Genomic DNA, 7973 nt, shown 5'->3' on the forward strand with positions numbered 1-7973 from the left:
ACGCCTGTAATCCCAGCACTCGCAGGCCGAGTCGGGCAGGTCACGAGGTCAGGAGATCGAGACCATCCTGGCTAACATGGTGAAACCTGTCTCCACTAAAAAAATACAAAAAATTAGCCCGGCATGGTGGCGGGTGCCTATAGTCCCAGCTACTCGGGAGGCTGAGGCAGGAGAATGGTGTGAACCCAGGAGGCGGAGCTTGCAGTGAGCCGAGATCGTGCCACTGCACTCCAGCCTGGGCGACAGAACGAGATTCCATCTCAAAAAAAAAAAAGAGAGAGACCATTATGGCCAACACGGTGAAACCCCGTCTCTACTAAAAATACAAAAATTAGCTGGGCGTGCTGGCGGGCACCTGTAGTCCCAGCTATTGGGGAGGCTGAGGGGAAGATCGCTTGAACCCGGGAGGCGGAGGGTTGCAGTGAGCCGAGATGGTGCCACTGCACTCCAGTGTGGCAGCAGAGCGAGACTCCGTCTCAAAAAAAAAAAAAAAAAAAAGCGCAGTATAACACCTACACCTACATAGTGTTCAGCGATGTTTACATATGTTATAAAAGAAGTCCGTGGGCCGGGCGCGATTTCTCCCGCCTGTAATCCCAGCACTTTCGGAGGCCGAGGCGGGTGGATCATCTGAGGTCAGGAGTTGGAGACCAGCATGGACAACCTGGCGAAACCCCGTCTCCCCTAAAAATACAGAAATTAGCCGGGTGTGGTGGCGGGCGCCTATAATCCCAGCTACTTGGGAGGCTGAGGCAGGAGAATCACTTGAACCCCGGGGATGGTGGGGGGATGGGGGCGGAGGTTGCAGTGAGCTGAGATCCCGCCGCTGCACTCCAGCCTGGATCAAAGAGCAAAACTCCGTCTCAAAAAAAAGAAGAAAAGAAGTCCGTGGAAATGAGAATAATCAGTTTAGGGTAGGAATTGTTACTTGAAGGGAGGGAAGAGATTAGATTAGGGTTAGGGTTGTGCTGGAAACTTTTTATCATGTTTTATTTATTAAGCTGGGTGTGGGGGGAGTAAAAGGTGCTGGTTGTGTTACTTTTTTTGCCTTTGTGTATATTTGATTTTTTTTTTTTTAAGAGGAAGAAGTGAAGATAAGAAACCACTCGAAGCGGGTGTCTGCGCTTCCGTGGTGGCTGGGACAGCAGCAGTAGTGCTGTCCATCTGCTCGGCCGAGGGGTGGCACATCTTAGCCTCTCTCTTTTCCCCAGAGAATATCCCTCCCTGCGCTTCCCTCGTCTCAGCCTTTTAGTGGGTAAACAGTTCTAGTGTGACTCATCGGTGCTTTTGTTAGCCCCTTTACCAGCAAGTACTTGTTAAACACTTAAATCTTACAAATGGAAAGAAAATTCCATGGTAAATTTAAGTATAAAAGTCAACCAAAATTCTGAGTCTCGGACAAGACTGGTTAAAAATCGTTCTACAATGAAACTAATATAGGAAATTCAATCATAGAAAACCTTCCTTGCTTTGCAAGGAACCTTAAGTATTTAAATGTAGGCATTTTCATCTGGTGATTCTTCCCAGTCTCCTGTGGTAATAATACCTGGACAGGGAAGAAATCTTTTGAGATAAATAAACTCTACTGGGAAATGGGCGCTTGCTAAGTTTCCTGTGGCAGTGAGGCCTCCTCTGTTGCAAACATGCCAAACCCGTTCTACAGCGTGCTTTGTACCTTTCCAGAGACTGATCAGTATCAGCTTGCCAGGGCTTTAAACCCCATTCATTCTTTCATTACTTAAAAGCCTCTTTCTTTGGAAAACCTTTGAGTGAAGCTTAAAATTAGCATCTAAAAAGACATAGCAGCAACTGAACCCAGGAATGTTAGGGAATATGTGACCACCGGCACCATTATTGACCTTCCTAAGTGCAGTTTGATGTGGGAAAGGGCTGTGCAGGTGGAAAAAGGTGGCCAAGGTGGAGGTCCCCAGGCAGGGGCAGTCGCCTCTCTGGCCTGAGCCCGAAACTCCCAATTCTCATGGGTGGCTGATGAGAGAACCCCTCCCCTCCTTTGTATTTAATCCTTTCTCTAACTCACTTCTAAGCCGACATCAGCAAATCTTTGAAGAAAAGCACAGGGGAGGCCTATTTCAGTGACTTTCACTTCTCTAAATGTTTGTTCTTTTCAGTTAGGTGTAAAATATGTTTGAATTGTATTTTCAATTCTCTTTCACCACTGTTCTATAAAATGTGAGCCTGTAGGCATTGTTTTTTTTAAATGAAAAAGAAAAGATTGATTTTAGGAATCACATTCAAAGTGTTTGTTGAATCAGGGCTCAACTTAGCATTCAAGAACATGGCTGGGAAGTTTCCACTTCGTTTTCGCCCTAGATTCGTCTTTACCTCTTTTGTCTCCTATATTTTTCCAGCTCTGTGGATTTCTTTGAAGAGGGCTATGAGGATTGAAGAAAGAAAAGCTTTTCTTCAGTAATTTATAATTATCCCGTTGGATGCTTATGAAGTATTTTTTGTATATTTAACCCCTCAGAGAAAATCTGAGCATACCTCTACCCTTAAAAAGTCTGGTAGCCTGATGGCGGGTGGCGGGGAGAGAAGAAATCCTGTTTCTCCTTTCCCTGATTTTGTCCCCAAACTACATCTTGCTTTGAAAGTAGGGGAGTTGAAAGGAGAGGAGTAAGCCTCTCATGGGGGCCCTGGAATGCATCTAGCTGCCAATCTTTGTGTGCGTTTTGTCAAGAATAGCTGCTTTCTAAAAACAAACCAACTCTCCTTGATCCCTCAGGTCAGGGATCTGGGAGAGACTGGATTATATAAAAGGGGTTTCCAAGGCAAAAAAGCATTGCTCTCATGGGGCATTTATGGAGGATGTTGTCAGTGGGCATTTGGAAGTTCTAGAAGTCATGTGGGGCACTGGCGTCTGCAGTTCCTGGTGTGCTCAGGACATTCTGTGTCTGCATAGAGGGTTACTGCACAATGGCTGGCCAGCTCATACCTGCACAATTACTTCCAGCACCTTGGCAAGCAGGAAAGGGATTACAAATATACCAACAGGGTAGGCGTTTGCTCTGGGGAAGAGGCTGATTGGGGTAAATAGTTCATACCACAGGAAGCCTGCTGTGTGTGGTGGGCAGGTGACATTTGGACTGGGCTCCTGGTGGCTTTTGGCTCTCTTCCAGTTTGGCCTAACAATGAAATTACACGTTGAAGGGGTTTGTTACTGTTGATCTTTATTTTACAGCCCGTCTTCTTGGTAAAGGCATCCATGTTCTCCATGTCTACACTTCCTCATCTCCCATTCATTCCCCATCAGCCCACAGTTTGCTTTCAGCCTTCGTGGCTCCTGGGAAATGTCTTCCCCTCTGCTGCCATCCTGGGGCCCCTCCCGAGGCTTAGTCTCCTTCCTTTCCTGCCCAGAGCTCAGCCCCTTGGCTGCTTTGCCACCTCCCTCCTCTAAAGTCACCCACTTTGGGAGCTTCTTGTTTTTCTGCCTCTGCCTCCTTTGCCCTTTCCTTATGTTTGGTTGTTCCCAGACTCCTGGGACTTAAGTTCTACCATTTATTACCATTGAGGCCTGGGCAGGTCATGTAACTTGCTTCAACCTTAGTTTCCTTCCCTGTGAAATGGGGATAATACAGTACATACCTCATTTGGGGAAGATGCAATGGGAGAATACTTACAAAGTGATTTACATGGAGTCTCTTACGGAGAAAGTACTTACTAAATGCTAGTTAACGTCATTGTTACTCCTTTCTCACTCTGCCCACTGTCCACCCACGGCAACCAGAGGCCTTAACAACTTCCATTCTTTGAAAGATTGCCCTTCAGCCTAGCCCTTCCTCCTCAGTCTACACCCCAGGGTGCTGAGTATCTCCAGCACCATGAATATTGCAGAGCAGTGAGTAATACCTGTTGGGTTCACTGGACCCACTTCATAGGCCCCACTCCCTGTGCTCAGTGAGCAATAAACTTGTCGTAGATTCCACACTGTTTAATAGAAGAAATAGTGCTGATCATGGCTGTGCACTTTGTTCACTATGCAAAGGTACTTGGGAGAGCACAGCTGACTGGAGAGTATATGGTAGCTGGGGGGCCCAGGAAGAAGGTCTTTCTCTATCTCAGCCCTTCTTTGAAACTCAGATACATTGGAAGACTTGCTAGTGTCTTTCAGGGCTTTGAAGTTACCCAACAACCTTTAATTGTGTGCATTGCTGTTTTTTTTTTTTTTTTTTTTTTTTTTTTTTTTTTTTTTTTTTTTTTTTTTTTTTTTTTTTTTTTTTGGGATGGAGTCTTGCTCTGTCATCCAGGCTGGAGTGCAGTGGCATGATCTTGGCTCACTGCCTCCGTCTCCTGGCTGGTCTCGAACTCCTGACCTCAGGTGATTCACCTGCTTTGACCTCCCAAAGTGCTGGGATTACAGGCCTGAGCCACCACACCCGGCCTGTGTATTGCTTTTTTTTTTTTTGGACAAGGTCTTGCTCTGTCACCCAGGCTGGAGTACAATGGTGCAATCTTGGCTCACTGCAACCTCTGCCTCCCAGGCTCAAGCGATCCTCCTACCTCAGCCTCCCAAGTAGCTGGGACTACAGGCACACACCACCACCCCCAGCTAATTTTGTATTTTTGTAGAGATGGGGCTTCGCCATGTTGCCCAGGCTGGTCTTGAACTCCTGAGTTCAAGCAATCTGCCTACCTTGGCCTCCCAATATCTAGTATTTTTCTATGATGCGAGATACAGCCTCCCATCTGTGATTGTCATGATATAACTATAAACATATTCGGTATGGAACCCAGGCCTGAAACCTAGATTCACCATTGTTGTGTCACCTTGTACTGTGACTGCCACTCCTCAAGCTGGCACCCCCTGCACAAATCACATGCCCTCTGTGCAGAGGGCGGAATCTGCTGGTTCCTTCTGAGTGTCAGACTCCTAGTCCCCTGTCCCCTTGGGGCCAGCTCCCTTCTTTTTGCTGTTGAGACTGACTGACTGCCCATCACAGCTTCCAGGGCTGCCGCTCAGGGCCCTCCCCGTGCTCTAAGGAGCTGCCCTGCTCCTGGCGTTCTGCTGTCTTCCCTTCAGTCTCCTTGAATTGTGGGGAAAGAGGCAGGCGTTTTATAGCCATTTACAGCCAGGCACAGTCCTTCTAGCCTCTTGGAGAGAGGCCTGTCTATGAGGAGAGGAGGTGTGTGACAAAGATTCTATCCTTGACCAAACTCTAGCCCAGCCTCCTCTGAGCTGTTTTTCAATGAGGCTCTATCCTTAGACATATCCTTTAAAATTGGGCAAGAATCCTGCTAAGTCAGTTTAGTCAGAATGCCCTACCCTCAACAGTGGATCACCCTCCGTATCTGACCAAATCCTCGCCTCCACCATAGCCTTGGCCTGCCTTCAGCGAGAACCCTCTTAGTTCAGTGTAGCCAGAATCCCCATGACCCATTTTATCTGAATCATTTTCCATCCACCGAGCCTCCTACCCTGCCCCATGGCTAACAACTCCCACTTTCCCCTGTCTCTCTGTCCTGCTGCAAAATCCCATTGCGGTGGTCCCTGTCCCTATCATGATAGTCCTGAGTAAAGTCGTAAAGTCTGTCTTTTAACAAGGGTGAGGGCCAGTCGTGGTGGCTCACGCCTGTAATCCTAGCACTTTGGGAGGCTGAGTTGGGCGGATCACCTGAGGTCAAGAGTTCGAGACCAGCTTGGCCAACATGGTGAAACCCTGTCTCTACAAAAAATACAAAAATTAGCTGGGTGTGGTGGTGCACACCTGTAATCCCAGCTACTCAGGAGGTTGAGGCAGGAGCATTGCTTGAACCTGGGAGGTGGAGGTTGCAGTGAGCCAAGATTGAGCCACTGCACTCCAGCCTGGGTGACAGAGGAAGATTCCGTATCAAAAAAAAAAAAAAAAAAAAAACAACACAAAAACAAGGGTGAGAATAATCTTTTCTTAACACGTGGGTGGACCACTGCTGCAGGCCACGTGAGATGGGAAAGCTGGGCGCCTGTGTCCAGCTTTCCCTGCTCTCTCATTGAGGGCCTCCGCAGGGATGTAGCAACAGGAGAAGCTACAGACATGTCATCATTTCCCTTGTTCTTTGGGAAATCTGAAAGAATGAATCCTTTCCGAACCCCAGAAAGGCAGCCAACCTTTGAGACCTTGAGGATGGACTGCAAAGTTCACATCTCACAGGGGTCAGGTAGGTTATGTACATTTGTAAAGTGCTCCCGGTGCTACGAAAGGGAAGAGTGGAGACTGTGGCAAAGCAGAGAACACATGTCCCATGGAACGCTGTTGATCGGCTCCAACCAGTTACGGCTTCTGGGACTGTGGGCCTGGTGTTGTCAGTGCACCTGTAGATAGGAAGCTGGGTTTTTAACATGAAAATTCTAGATTTTGTAAAGTGTTGGCAAGTAGTAAAAATAGAGTATGGCCAAAACAACTCAGAATTTTGCCCTCAGGCATCTGGTTTGTAATATCTGGGCTAGAATCTCATTATCCCTCTTGTTGAGGGAGGGAAGTTATTAGGAGAAATTATTCCCACACCCCCCTCCCTCCACCGCCAGTGCGAAGGAAGGAGGCTGCTCATGGACAGGAAGAGAGAAGTGGTGCAACCTGGAGTCAAGGTGGATGGCTTGGGTTTAGGCCTTTGGAGGATTTCCTTGGGGCAGGGGTTGGGACAGTGTGCTGTGTGCCTGCAACGTCTTGAATGAGCACCTGAGTTACTCCTGGATAGCTGCCAGCCCCACCTGAAAGCCTGGACTTCTTGGCTCAGATCTTCATGTGAGGCTCAGCCAGGAAGAAGGGGTGCCACCCACCTTTGTGAGGCCACATGGGTCATGCCAGCAACCCCAGAGCCATAGGCCCTTCTTCCAGTTGGACTTCTGTGGACTGCACAGGCCCAGGAGTTCCTACATGAGCCCAAGGGATGTGAAGAGTGGAATCCCCAAAACATGACTCAGACTGAATTATCTGCCAAGTCGGGGACTGAGGGCCAAGCCATGTTTAATTGATTTAGAAAATGAAGAGATGGAGGCCGGGCACGGTGGCTCACACCTGTAATCCCAGCACTTTGGGAGGCCGAGGCAGGTGGATCACAAGGTCAGGAGTTCAAGATCAGCCTGGCCAACATGGTGAAACCCCAGCTCTACTAAAATATAAAAATTAGCCAGGTGTGGTGGCACACGCCTGTAGTCCCAGCTACTCAGGAGGCTGAGGCAGGAGAATTGCTTGAACCCAGGAGGCAGAGGTTGCAGTGAGCCAAGACTGAGCCACTGCACTCCAGCCTGGGCGACAGAGCAAGACTCCGTCTCAAAAGAAAAAAAAAAAAAGAGAGGGAGAGATGCAAAAATATCCCAGGTATCTTCGTATGTCAGTATATATGTGTGTGTTTAGTATCTCCTGGTTGGGACTCAGTTTGAAAGCCTGAGAGTTCTGGAGATGTGTATGCCTGAGAGTCACGGTTTTACTAGGCAAAGATTTTTTCCTCTTCTCAAAATAGCTGTAGTTATTAGACATCCTAGGTATTTAGGTTCCATATCACTTTCTCCAATTGGGGCAGGTTTTAGGAAATTGTGCAGGTGCCTGGTTTCCTTGTACAAACACATTGCTGACTTACCCACTAATATCGGAGCCGCTAAGTTTTCATGACTCTGTCATTGACTTAAATACTTCCTTTTCCCTTGACTGAGTCTCTCCTTATGAACTTTGGACATTTAAAATGGAATTTAGTGATGTTTTCACACCACATTTTTCATCATTTAGCACTTTGGAAACAGAGGTTGTTTTGTTATAAGCTTTTTATTCTTCTTAACCTCCTCTGAGTACTCGAAACCTTTCACGACGGAAATGAGTTTACTGTGACCTGAGTCGGTATTACACAATAAATGCATGATTCTCAAAACACACTGTTTATATGGAGAATAAACGTGGTCCGGAACACAGTGTTCAGTGTCTGAAATGAAATGCAAGTCTCCCGTTTCCAAAGGCGGACAGGATGGTTGCTGAATGATATTCCAG

The 7973-nt window shown here is 47.4% G+C and overlaps 1 long non-coding RNA gene across 1 annotated transcript; it reads left to right on the forward strand.

Moving 5' to 3' along the window:
• Positions 1–894: 894 nt before the first annotated feature.
• On the forward strand, positions 895–1320 carry LINC02901 (long intergenic non-protein coding RNA 2901). The gene is made up of 2 exons (XR_014485116.1): positions 895–914; positions 1081–1320. It is a non-coding gene; the product is annotated as a long intergenic non-protein coding RNA 2901 (long non-coding RNA).
• The last annotated feature ends 6653 nt before the right edge of the window (positions 1321–7973 follow it).

This window comes from Rhinopithecus bieti, unplaced genomic scaffold (assembly GCF_001698545.2).
Source record: "Rhinopithecus bieti isolate Rb0 unplaced genomic scaffold, ASM169854v2 scaffold_18548, whole genome shotgun sequence".
Taxonomy (NCBI): domain Eukaryota; kingdom Metazoa; phylum Chordata; class Mammalia; order Primates; family Cercopithecidae; genus Rhinopithecus; species Rhinopithecus bieti.